A 13,287-nucleotide genomic window follows, 5' to 3' on the forward strand; every position below is an offset into this window, starting at 1 on the left:
TTTCGAGCCCTAGACTTTAGTTCTTTCTCTGCAAAATGGGTTTGACAGGGAGCTAGGGCTTTCCATGGAGGAAGACTCAGTGAGAGCTGTGGTTCAGAGCTTGGCTCAGGGTGAGTTTCAAACCCTGTGAGCTTTGGTTATTACTGGGAGGTCCTCACTGTCTGGCCCCTGCCTCCTTCTCCCCGCTCCCCCAGGAACACCCCCAGAGCTTCTCTGGGAGGTCTCTACAGGTCCATCCCCTACCGCGTTTCCAGCACAGTTTTGGGGGTGCGTTTATTACAGCCCTTCACCACGTGGTATTGAAACTGCTGGTTTACCCCACCTTGATGGTGGATGTGAGCTTCCTGGGTGGTGCTAGTTGCCTAAGAGATGAGGGTTCGATCCCTGGGTCGGGAAGATCCCCTGGAGGAGGGCAAAGTGATCCTCTCCAGTAATCTTACCTGGTGAATCCCATGGACAGAGGAGCCTGGTGGGCTACAGTGCATTAAAATAGGGGGGCAATCAGTGAAGTGCAACTCCATTGTACTTCTTAAGTGTCTAGCTAGTAGGCACGGTTTTATCTAACAAATGCTCACTGAATATCTACTGTAAGCAATGATCTCAAGGAACACTTACAACAACCCCAGGAGGGGTTGTTACTCTGACCTCCCCTCTTTCACAGGAGGGGAGGAGGTGGCTTGGAGCAGTCCAGTCAGTTGCCCAAAGCCAACGACAAGTAAGGGAGCAGGGCTGGGATTCGAACTGAAGACTGTAAGAGCTGGGACCACATCCTCTCTCTCTTTGCATTCTTAGAAGCAAGCGCAACTCCTGACACTTGGTCAACACGCTGTTGCCCTAGAGTTGTGGTCACTCTTTGCCCTACCAAGCTAAAGAGGATGCTGGTGAGTCTTAAGTCAGCCCTCTGTGCTGGGCTCTGTTTGTTCTCGGATCTGGACCATGCACGACAGGCTGATCTGCAGAGGCATTGCCCAGACTCCCTTGCTGACTGCCTTCCAGCTTGGTTCCGCCAACAGGAGGCTGCCCTGGGGGAGCTGCAGCCACAGAGGAGGTGCAGCCATGGTCAAAGATGCTGCCTAAGATGGAAGTAAAGGGGAAAAATTCGGACTTCTTTCCTCCAGCTCCCCAACCTCCACCCGATGCCCCCATTGACTGAACGTATCTGGATACCAGTGGCAAAGGGCCCTGAGAGATGGCGTTTGTGCAGGTCAGTTCACCTGTGACGCAGAGCGGAGAACACGTATTCAGTCGCTCAGCCGTGTCCGACTCTATGTGACTCCATGGACCGTAGCCTGCCGGGTTCCTCTGTCCACGGGATTTCCCAGGCAAGAATGAGGGACTGGGGTGCCATTTCCTCCTCCAGAGGATCTTTCCAACCCAGGGATCGAACCTGCGTCCCCTGCGGCTCCTGCATTGCAGGCGGATTCTTTACCACTGAGCTACCTGGGAAGCCTGTGGAGCAGGGCTGACCACAGCCAGGGAAAGTGTCCCTCCTCTCTAGGTTACAATTTCTTCTAATCAGAAGCTTGGCTCAGATATACATAGAACATCCTTAATTGGGAAAGGCTCTCTGGAAATGAGAGGGTGGGGAGTTAGGGGGTGGAGGGTAAGGGGCAGGGTGGGAAGCACAGATATTTCTTCCGGTGTTCTATTATTGGTATACATTTTTTGTTTACTGGTTGACTGGGGCTTGTGAAACCAACAAGTCAAAGGGATATGTGTTTTTAACTTGCACAATTAAAAAAAATGTCCATTTACCTTGTGAAAAATGGCCACTTAGCCTGAAGATGTTGTATTCACTTAAGATTCCCACTAGGGTGGTCATGGGAACATCGTTCATGAATTTGTGGCAGAATGAGACCGTCAATAGCTCGCTTAATAAATATAGATTAAAAGGATATCCAATATCTGCCTTAAACCCACAAAGGAATATAAATTTGCAGCAAGAGATCAAGACTCTAATGAAGGCAGCAGGAGATGGCTTTAAAGACAATTCCCTATTGCAACTTGATGATGAAAATCAGTCTTAACTGTGCATTTAATTTCTTTTGTGGGTTCAGAGCACATCCCTGAAGTTTCATCCAGAGAAGGTTAATCATGACAGTCTTTGGAGCCTACAAAGCTTCCACAATAATATTGGGTAGAGTTCGTAAAAGATATTTGTGTGAATTAAAATGTTTTGCTTATTTTAAGTGAGATGGTATTAAAAAAAATAAAAGAAGAACCGGAAAAAGTATCATCTTTGTAGAAATCCTTGAAGCAACTAATATGGGAAAAGATAGGGGATTATTAAGTACAAAGCATACATTTATAAAAAAAAAATACGTTTCTCACTCTCCACAAAACCCGTGCTCCCACAGCAAAATTCTATGCACTGAGTAATGAAAGGGATCTTTTTATATTAAAAGGAAATAAAAAAGGAAGAACGACAACAAGACTTGCCTGATGAGGTGGCTGAGACCTAGTCAAAGCGGGACATTTCAGAGGCCCGTGGCGGGTCCGTAAAACCCGTGCCCTCTTTCTTGCCTTTTTTCTCATTGATTTTCCTTTTTGGCCCTCTCCGTGCCTTCCAAGACCGGCTTAAATTGTCAAATAGGCCATACTTTATGATGTTTACCTTTGTTCCATGTATAGCCCTGCTCCCACATCTCCTGGTCTTGCTTCCTCTTTATTTCTGAGGTGCTCACATGTTACAGTGCATAAGGATCAAAGGAGAATTTGGGTTAATAATTCAAATTCCTGGGCCCTGGTGCCCATGATTCTCCTTCAGTAATTCTGTGTTGAGGTCCAGGGATCTGCAGTTTCATCAAACCCCTTAAGGATTTCTATTGTATAAGGTCTTGAGATAAAACTGTCAGGTTACTGGATAAGAAGTGACCTTTTTCCAGGATATTTTCATTGTATTGATGGAGGAAGGGATTTTCAGTTGTACCTACACGCACTGGGGGCTTCCCGGGTTTCGCTAGTGGTAAAGAACCTGTCTGCCAATGCAAGTAGATGGAAGAGATGCAGGTTCAATTCCTGGGTAGGGAAGATCCTCTGGGGGAGGGCATGGGAACCCATTCCAGAATTCTTGCCTGGAGAATCCCATGGGCAGAGGAGCCTGGCTGACTCTGGCCCATAGGGTCACAAAGAGTCAGACACGACTGAAGTGACAGCACACATTCATGCACAGGCACCAGCCATCCACAAGTCTAGAGAAGTTCTAGGTAGGGCAGAACTTCCTGGAAAATCCTGTGGTCAGGCCTGTAGTTTTTCTTGCTTTTTTTGCCCCTCCCCTTTCCCCTGTAGCAGTGGGGGTGAAGAGGGCCCCCAGAGGTCAAAGGGGGTTGTCTGTCTCTGGTTTGAAATTCAAGGACTTGGAGAGTCAGTGACTCTCATTCTTTGGTAGGCTACTTTCCAGCTTTGATAGGTTTTTAAAATTTAAGACAAGCTAAAAAATAATCAAAACCTGTACTCAGAACTTGTCTTACACATAACAAATTTCTTCAGTAACATGAATGAAGGGAAATCGACTCTGGTTTCAAAAATGGCTCCCCTACCATCTGTCAGCGCACCTGAAATCCTACCATTACAAATGATGGCCTTTGGACCCTGGAAAATTGCTGGATCTCAAAAAAGTCTCACTGTGACAATGCACACACTTCTGAGTCAGTATTACCTGAAACTGGAGTCAGTGAGCATTTTGGTGAGAGTCTAAGATGATTAGAACTGGGACCAAAAAGAATGGAGAGAAGAAGATAGAAGAAAGGAGAGTTTTGCTCGATGTTGGTTTTGCTCTCAAGTGAGAAAAATGTCACCCTTCCCCACTTAATCATTTGTACTGTTAGCAAATAAAAAAATTTAAGTTGAAGGAAAAACAATAACAACAAAAAACCAAACTAAGTAGGAGTGACTGTTTGGATAAATTCCAGACAACAGAAATAATTCCTACAACACTGCAAATCAATTCTCCAAACTCTGAATAGTAGTGTAAATATCTTTTTACTGTATATGTATTTTTTTTGACATCAATATATAAGAAAGTAACAGTATATTTATGTTCATATGACATAATACATATTGAAATCAATTTAAAATGTTACTTTAAAATACTGAAGGCAACTACAGTAAGTTTGAAACATTGGGTGAAAGTATTCAATATAAATTTAAATTGTACAACTACAAAGGGGAAATTGGGGTGGAGGGTAAACTAGGAAATATGGGATTTACAGATACAAACTACTGTACATAAAATAGATAAGGAGCAGATTATTGTATAGTGCAGGTAACTATATTCAATGTTCTGTAATAAGCCATAATGAAAAAATCTGAAAAAATGATGTGTAACTGAATCACTTTTCTGTACACCTGAAACTAACAATATTATAAATCAACTATGTGTCAATGAAAAAAAAAACAGGAAACTTTTTGAAATATGTATTTGAGTCATGCGAGTTGTATTAAATTATGTCAAAGCTTTGTAAGAGTGAAACATGGTCTTTCTCTTTTTTAAAATTGAAGTAAAGTTGATTTGTCTCCTTTTGAACAGTTGTAGAAGTAACGTTTTTTAAGGAGTCACCGATCAGACTTCATTTTTCTCTTTATTCTTTTCCTGTCTTATTTCAGCACTTCCTTCAGCGAGTACATTGTCTGCAAAAGTTTCTCCCAGCAGTGCGCATACGAAGTTGATTTCTGAGCAGCACACAAACTATTAAGGGTTCTCTTTTCTGGTGGTGGCTCTGAGGAATCTTATGACCTTGGCAAGTTATCTTTGGATGCTTTGAATGCCCCACTGATAAAGTGGAGATAACCAGGCCCATTATTCAAAAAGGATTCATAAGATACCATCTACAAACTTTCTTAAAATCAGGAAAAGAGCATCTTACAAGTGTCCTCCCTTCTCTTCTCATTAGCATGACTGCAGTTACATCTGGGGGCTTTAATTTGCCTTCAATTCAGTTCAGTTCAGTTCAGTTGCTCAGTCGTGTCCGACTCTTTGCCACCCCATGGACTGCAGCACACCAGGCCTCCCTGTCCATCACCAACTCCCGGAGTTAATTTGCCTTAACAAATTACAATTTGTTAGTTTTATAAGAAGTGCTTGGTTTTGTCATTTGCTCTGAGACAAAGGGAAGGAAAGTACCTCCAGCCCCCCAAAAATCACAAGAGCTATCTTATAACAGGCTGAAACTTCCTGAAAATGTAGTTTTTTTCCCAACTGTAGTAAAAGTCAATTTCTGAATAGAAATCTCCTGTTTTGATAGTCTAAAATTTTGTGTATCATTCTAACCTCCGTTTTTGAGCACTTGTTTTACCTTGAATCACAAGTTGCCAGACTGTGAAGGGTTCTAGTAAGATATGTTGCAACCACTGCTAACCAGCAATTCTGATTCCAGGCATTAAGACTGCAACAATCTGAGCCACATATGTTCTGCCTAATCAGATGGGTGTCTCCCTACAACCCCCAACGCCCCTACTGCCACCACCAAGATGGTTTAGGGAATTTCCTTTCTCATTGTCTAGGCTCTAAGCAATGGCAACAAGAAGTGCAAACGAGTGTTCAACCGTGAATCTGGTTTTGATACTCTTTCCAAGTCCCCAAGCATGTGCATTTGCTTGGAGAACTGCACACTCTGCAGCAGGCCCTTGCACATTTATACCCGTGCACGGCCTTAATGGGAAACATTTGAGTCTAGCTGCAAAGACTTGCTCAGTGTGAAATCTGTTCCTAACACAATGGTCAGATTGAAAGGAGTTTCATTACATGGCTGGACGTTTCTCCTTTCTTTGGGGAATATAAAAGGTGAATGCAATACTTTCCAGTTTAACGTTACCACCAAACGTCATAATCTTAACCTCAAAATCAACTCCCAAATTTATACAGAGAACCAGAGGCCTTGAGCTGGCTGCAATTGCCTGTCTGATCTTGGTTAAGTACCAAAAAGCCAGGGAGAGTTCAAAGCAGGGCCAGGAGCAACTCCACACTTTAATCCACGCTCTCTTTTCCTTCTCCATCTTTGGTTTCCTTCTCTGTCCTCTGGTATGAACTACAGTATCTATCTGTTTCAATAACCCTAGACACCGTAGATTCTAAAACAATGAGGAACGCATCTTTCCTTACTGATACTGACAGGCCCTTTGGTCAGAAAATGTCCCTCAACAGATGTTAGAGAACGTGGTCATAAACCAGAAAGGTATCTGTTACAACTTGAAGGCCATTTTATTTCTAGCTCTCTGAATTCAGCTGGATAAGGTTTGATTTTTTGCAAAAAATCCCCCTGCCTTTCCTCAGAAACCCCTTTTGAGGCTTTGAAAGTGAAAGTGAAAGTCGCTCAGTTGTGTCTAATTCTTTGCGACCCCATTGACTGTAGCCCACCAGGCTCCTCTCTCCATGGGATTCTCCAGGCAGGAATACTGGAGTGGGTAGCCATTCCCTTCCCCAGGAGATCTTCCCAACCCAGGGATCGAACTCAGGTCCCCCACATTGCAGGCGGATTCTTTACCATCTGAGCCACCAGGGAAGCTTGAGGCTTTAGGATACAGGAAAGCAGTTATGGCTTAAGATAAGTTGGTGTCTTTGCATTACCCTCCCCCATCTTCCCACCAAGAAATAAAGAAGACAGAAAAGACAATTACAAAGCCACACCAATAATAAAGCAAGAAGGAATTCTTTAAATTCATTATTCGAGGTACTGTGCTTGGAAATTGAATAATGCCTTTTTTTTTTTTTCCAGTCTAAGCATTCTGGATTTTATTTCAGTCCACTCAGAGTGTTGGAAGACAGTTTTCCCTTCTCTTTAGATTATTTTAACTCTGGCTAAAGAACACATCTGTTGAAATAAAAAAGAATTGATTTGCATCCTGACTTTGAGGTGAATGACTGCCTGAGTACTGACTTAGCCTGAAATTCACTTCCTGTCAAAAGGACCACTTGGCGTAAGTGAATTCAGCTTAAAATTCCTAATAATTCTACGAGCCTTGGCATAAATAAATGAAAATGGAGTTTTAATGCTGTACGGATAATGTCTTCTTTCCCAAGAAGATTTAGGCCCTGGAACGTTAACCAAACATAGACAAATAAATAATGAAAAAGAGGAATGAAAGGGACAGAAATGGCACGCTAACTCAAGCAGTACTGATAACGGGTGTGTGTGGCCTTGCTCCCACGTCACCCAGAGCCCGAGTGAGATCTCTACTTGCTGAGATAAACATTCCCAATCTGTCACTTTTGCATCCCCTGCCCCGCCAGGTCCTGAGTTTGGGCAGGAATGGAAGGGAGAGCCAATATGCTCATATTTTCTTTGCAGAGCTCTTGAGGATTTCGAGAAGAATGTACAGGGCAGAGTCAGGAATGTCTGTTAATGCAAATGCAAGAGAGGCCTTGTATTTGCGTCATAGGAGTGTTGTGGCATATATACAGATGTCCCTTGGAAAATGTAATCTGCCATGTTCATATCACATGTTTCGTTTTTGTTTTCTGCAATGCGATGTTGACATCTCCCCATTGAGAAGGTTCCCTACCTTTGAATCTGAGAAAATCTTTGTAACTGCAGTAGGATGCAGCGGAAGGGATAGAGTTTGACCTCTGAGGTAAGGTCAAGAAGGGTCATGTGGCTTCTGTCTGGCTCCCTCTCTCTCAGGATGCTCACCTTGGGAACCCAGCTGCCACGTGGTAAGGAAGCCCTGGCCACTTGGAGAAGCCACTCACAGGTGTTCCAATCCACAGTCTGAGCTCAGAGGTGGTCCTAGGCAGGGCGAGGAGGGGAGAAAGGAGGCTGGGGGTTGGGGGGAGATGGAGGAGCCCGGAAATCACCCCTAGTGTGCTCACTAGCCAACTGGAAATGTCTCTACTATGCTCACTAACCAACTGGAAATGTCTCTACTGTGCTCACTAACTGACATAGGGAGACAGCTTTCAGTAGCTTTGCTCCACGGACCCGTGGATCTGTCTCCTGCTTCAACAGTGTTTGGACAGAACAGACCCAGGGATGCCCCTCGCTGCAGCCTCTGACCACCCTCCAAACTCTTTTTGCAACCTTCAGAATCAGCCACACAACTGTCCTCAACCACTGGGACCAGCCAACACCACTTTTTGAGGTTAACTCCTTAATACCCACCAACCATGAGCTCCCAGATTCATCAGAATTTTTTCACCTAGGTAGAGACTGCCGTCAACCGCCTGGTCAACCTGCATCTGTGGGCCTCCATCACCTATTTCTCCCTGGGGTTCTATTTTGACCATGATGATGTAGTTCTGGAGGGTGTGGGCCCCTTTTTCCATGAATTGGCCAAGAAGAAGCACCCAGTGTCTCTTGAATAATGCAAAACCAGTGCAGTGACCGCACCCTCTTCCAGGACGTGCAGAAGCTTCTCGAGACAAGCACGGAAAATCCAGGATGCCATGGAAGCCACCCTTCTCATGGAGAAGAACTTGAACCAGGCCATTTTGGACCTGTGGGCCCTGGGTTCTGCCCGAGCAGACCCCCACCTCTGTGGTTCCGGGAAAGCTGCACCCTGGATGAGCAGGAGAAACTCACGGAGAAGATGGGCGACCATGTGACCAACCTGCACAGGCTGGCCGGTCCCCAGGCTGAGTTGGGCAAGTATCTCATGGAAAGGCTCACCCTTCAACATGACTAGGAGCCTCTGGACCCCGGCTGCCTTTGAGTAGGCCTTCTGGGGCCAGGGCTTCTGTCTGGAGCCCTTTTCTGCAGCCCCTAGGCAGCATTTTAATCATCTTGAAGCCCTCTCCCAAGCTCTGGACCAAGCAGAAACAATAAAGTTTTTTGCAGGGGGAAAAAAAGGGAGAGGGGGGCATATAGAATTTCCCATTTGTTCTAGAAGCTGAGATACCCCTAGGAACAGACAGGGTCTCCTCCCCCTAAAGGGGATGCCCACACCCTTTCTCTCTGAGTATGCATCGCTGCCTTGCTTCTATCTCATCTCAACAAGCCATTTCTCTTTGGGCTGACCCACTTGTTGTTGTGCTCTGTCTCTAATAATAAACTTTGCATCTGCATTTACCAAAAAAAGACAAACAGCCCCCTTCTCAGTTCCTGCTGGAGAAGACTCTGTAAATTTAACTGACTGAGCCTTCCACAACTGGGAGAACCAAGCTCAGATTTTCTATAATCCTGACCAAGTTTTGTAGTTACAGTGAACACATGTCACGGGAATTAATTTGTTCTTTGAAATAAGAGTTCCCCTTTGTAACAGATGAATAAACAAAGCCTAGGGAAGCTGATGGTGAATCTCCTTCATATGACTCCTGGGGATGATGGTTAAGTCATCTTTGCCCCTTATGTTTGACTATTTCCATAAAATCAGCGGGGTCTGCTTCCCCGTGCTTGCTAAGTCGCTTCAGTAGTGTCCGACTCTGCGACCCCATGGACTGTAGCCCGCCAGGCTCCTTTGTCCACGGGATCCTCCAGGCAAGAATACTGGAGAGGGTTGCCATTTCTTGCTCCCCGGTAGACAGCCGCTTATGCTTAGTTACTTACACAGCAGACACTCCCGACCAGAAAGCATTTGCGTGGAAACTTACGAAGATCCCTGCTCTCTTTCCCCAGTTTGGTTGGGCGAGGTGCCCTCCTTGCCTTACCCCCTGGTGCTGTGCCTTCGCTCTCAGAGGACTCACTTCGTAGCTGCCTTCCCTTGCTGGATGGATATTGTTAGAGGGTAGAGAGAATGTGAGCCTCTTTTCTGGATCCAAAGTACAGTTCTAGGCTCAGAATAAGTCCACAGTGAAAGTCTGGGGAATGTTGAATGAATGATGCATGCCTGGGTGACACCACCCCGACTCCATCCCCCGTTAGCATCCTGTGTTGTGTTTTCTTGGCTGTCCCTGCTCTGGGAAATAGGGATGGTGCAGGAGGAGCTGCTCCTTCTAGGATGGATCTGCTGCCCAGCTGCACAGACTGAGGTCAGAAGAAAGTCCTCAACTGTCAGCTCCTCCAGGGTCTGCTTTATCTGCAGAAAGCCACCTTGCCCGACTTGTTATTGTTCAGTTGCCAACTCGTGTCCGACTCTTTGTGACCCCATGGACTGCAGCATGCCAGGCTTCCCTGCCCCTCACCATCTCCCAAAGTTTGCCCAACTTCATGTCCGTTGAATTGGTGATGCCATCCAATCATCTTATCCTCTGTCACCCTCTTCTCCTTCTGCCTTTAATCTTTCCCAGAAGCAGGGTCTTTTCAAATGAGTTGGCTCTTTGTATCAGGTGGCCAAAGAATTGGAGCTTCAGCTTCAGCATCAGTTCTTCTAACAAGTATTCCGGGTTGACTTCCTTTATGATCGACTGGTTTGAGCTTCTTGTAGTCCAAGAGACTCTCAAGAGTCCTTCAGCTCTCTGCCTTCTTTATGGTCCAGCTCTCACATCCGTACATGACTTCCCTACTCAAGGCCATGCCACATTCTGAATCCCGTGACTTAATACAAGAGGAGGTAAAAGTGGCTCTTGGTCCAGTGGGGTCCAACTCACATGGTACTCTTTTACTCTAAAACTCCCTGCCTGGTAAACTGAAGAATTTCTGAGCCTACATCACACTTCAACTCCCCATTTGCCCATTTTCATCGTCCCATCTTCTTTTCACAGGTGCTGGTCCTCAATAAAAATTTTATGCTGCAAAGTCCATCTCACTGTCTTCCTCTGGGGAACTCAATCCACAGGAATTTTTCTTGTCTTTGATTCATTCACAAGGCTCTTTACCTTTGGTCAACTTGACTGTTTACTGAGTTAACTTACAATGTTGATTTTGTGAAGGTTTAAAAATATTCAATTCTGATTATGGCTCAGGAGACAATTGATAACTCCAAACGAAGGCTGGGCATAATATCCATGGAGGGCTTACTTGGAAAGGTTGGTAATGCCTTTTTCATCGACACTTAGGAAGATACGTTCAGCTGAAATTAGACATTTTTGTGAGATCCCTGCATTGACTGATAATACTCAGATTCTGGTTTTCTTTTTTCTTGATCACTATTCTGCTGATCTGGATTATCAAATGCCCTGCAGAGAAAAATTGCTTCAGCTGACAGATATCAAGTTCAAACCATATGAGTCCTACTTCTCTGGAATTTTGCCCTCTCAGGTCCTTGGTGCCTTGGTACCACTCTGATGCCCTCAGACAGCCTCTTCTTCCCCATTTTCATGTTTTCAATCATTCTTAGGGGGAGTGTTACTGTTACAAATTAATCTGCCACAGCTGGGGGCAGAATTGTTTAGGATCATCTTCTTTCCAACTCACTAATCTTAACCAACAGAAGTGATTTGAAAGAATAGATATTATCTTTTGTAAAGAAGAAGGGGATCTCAGATCAAAAGATTATTAGAGGAAAAAATATAATATTGAGCAGGTTCTGGAGAAGTGTGTGTTATTTTTCAATCAGAATTTTCTTAGATTCATCCTCAGGAAAACATGGCTTTCATTTCCCCATTATTCTTGTTGTTCAGTTGTTAAGTCAGGTCCGACTCTTTGTGACCCCACGGACTGTAGCACGTCAGGCTTCCCTGTCCTTCACTAGCGCCCTGAGTTTGCTCAGACTCACGTCCATTGAGTTGGTGATGCCATCCAACCATCTCATCCTCTGTCACCCCCTTCTCCTCTTGCCCTCAATCTTTTCCGGCATCAGTCATTTCCAATCATTTACCCATGAATGCATTCAAATGTTATTTCTTCCTGTTATTAGTTTTTATTTCTTTATGTTAGTTATCCTAATTCCATCACTTTGTACCACAGAAAGTTATCTAAAGTTAAATTTTTGAGTAAAATCTTTTATTTTGAAAACATTTTAACTCTCAAGTTAACTCTCAATTATTTACAGTGAAATATAGGGGAAACTTGTATTCGTAATTCAAATCAATGAATAATTTAAAAATTTTATCTTTGGTTTTGAATGCAGGTCATATTTTGCTTGTTAAAGATCTATCTTCCTGATAATATTTTCCTTAAATATGTTGACTTTTAAATCTATCTTTCTTGTCCAAACAACATTTTCTTTTTTGTGTGTCAGAGTTAACACGTTCTTTTAAGATTTTATGCATCCTTCATCAGTTGTATGACATTCTACAGTTCTGTAAGATACTCCACAATTATTATAGTAATTGGCGTCTTTTGTAAATATTGATGTTTTTGGCTGTGCATACAGTTAAATGTTCTTTTCCTTCTTTCAGTCTATAATAAGATAATAACAATACTGTGAGTCTCCATTGTGTTAGTTTCATATTCAAGGAATATCAAAGATTCCACAGTCAGTGTCAAACCCCTGGTGAGTAGTTGAAGATCTCTACTATCTGGATGGAGATGAGGCAATCCTCAGAGGGGAGAAAAAGCCAAACAAAGGAAGAGAAAGCCTCTCTGAGCAGATTAGGGCAAAATTCAGGTCTATTGACATATGCTGGCTAGAAGAATGACCTTCCCCCAACCCCTTGCTGGGATTCTGCTCCTCTGAGAAGGAACTGGAACAAAAGTGGTTCGGTTAGGTGTTTCTCTTATGGCGCGTCCCACTGCTATTGTGACATGAGAACCGCTTACCTGGTCAAACAGGCTGTCTTGCTCACTTGGATCTGATTCTTGCCAAGAACTTTATTTTCTTACTCTGAAGAACAGTGACTATGGTTTTCTGATTTGTACTCAATCTTACCTAGTTAGTTGGTAGTTCTTCCATTAATTAATTCATTCAAGGATTTATTTCAGACCTGCTCTGTGGGGTAACCACTCATTTACCCATGCTCCATCATATAGCACACACAGCATGTTCCCTTTTAAAACTCACCACTCCCCTGCCTTCTTCCTCCCTTCCTTGACCTGTCACACATTTTCTCACTGGCACCCCATCAGACCCTAGGGGAAAAGCCTAATGATGACTCAGGAAAGGAAAGAGGGCTTCCCTCATAGTCCAGTGGTTAAGAACCTGCCTGCCAGTGCAGGGGACAGGGGTTTGATCACTGCTCTGGGATGCTTCCACATGTTTCAGGACATCTAAGCCTGTACGCCATGACTACTGAGCCAGCACTCTTGAGCTCACAAGCCACAGCTACTGAGCCTGCTGGCCTAGAGCCCGTGTTCCCCAACAAGAGAAGCCACTGCAACGAGAAGTCCCGGGACGACAACTAGAGACGAGCCCCCACCGGCCACGACTAGAGAAAGCCCTCACACAGTAATGAAGACCCAGCGCAGCCAAAAGTAACCAAACAAATAAATTAATCTTTAAAAAAAAAAAAGAGAAAGGAAAGAGAAGCTCATTCCTGAAGCTGCTTCTATCCGACCCCTCTCGGTTCCCCAGTCTCTGTTCTAATTTGTGTTCTAG

General features: G+C 44.2%; 1 pseudogene; it reads left to right on the plus strand.

Annotated features, from left to right (window-relative positions):
* The first annotated feature begins 8,001 nt into the window (after positions 1 to 8,001).
* Positions 8,002 to 8,619, plus strand: LOC133235967 (ferritin light chain-like; annotated as a pseudogene).
* The last annotated feature ends 4,668 nt before the right edge of the window (positions 8,620 to 13,287 follow it).

The sequence above is a fragment of the Bos javanicus genome, chromosome 23 (assembly GCF_032452875.1).
Source record: "Bos javanicus breed banteng chromosome 23, ARS-OSU_banteng_1.0, whole genome shotgun sequence".
NCBI lineage: Eukaryota > Metazoa > Chordata > Mammalia > Artiodactyla > Bovidae > Bos > Bos javanicus.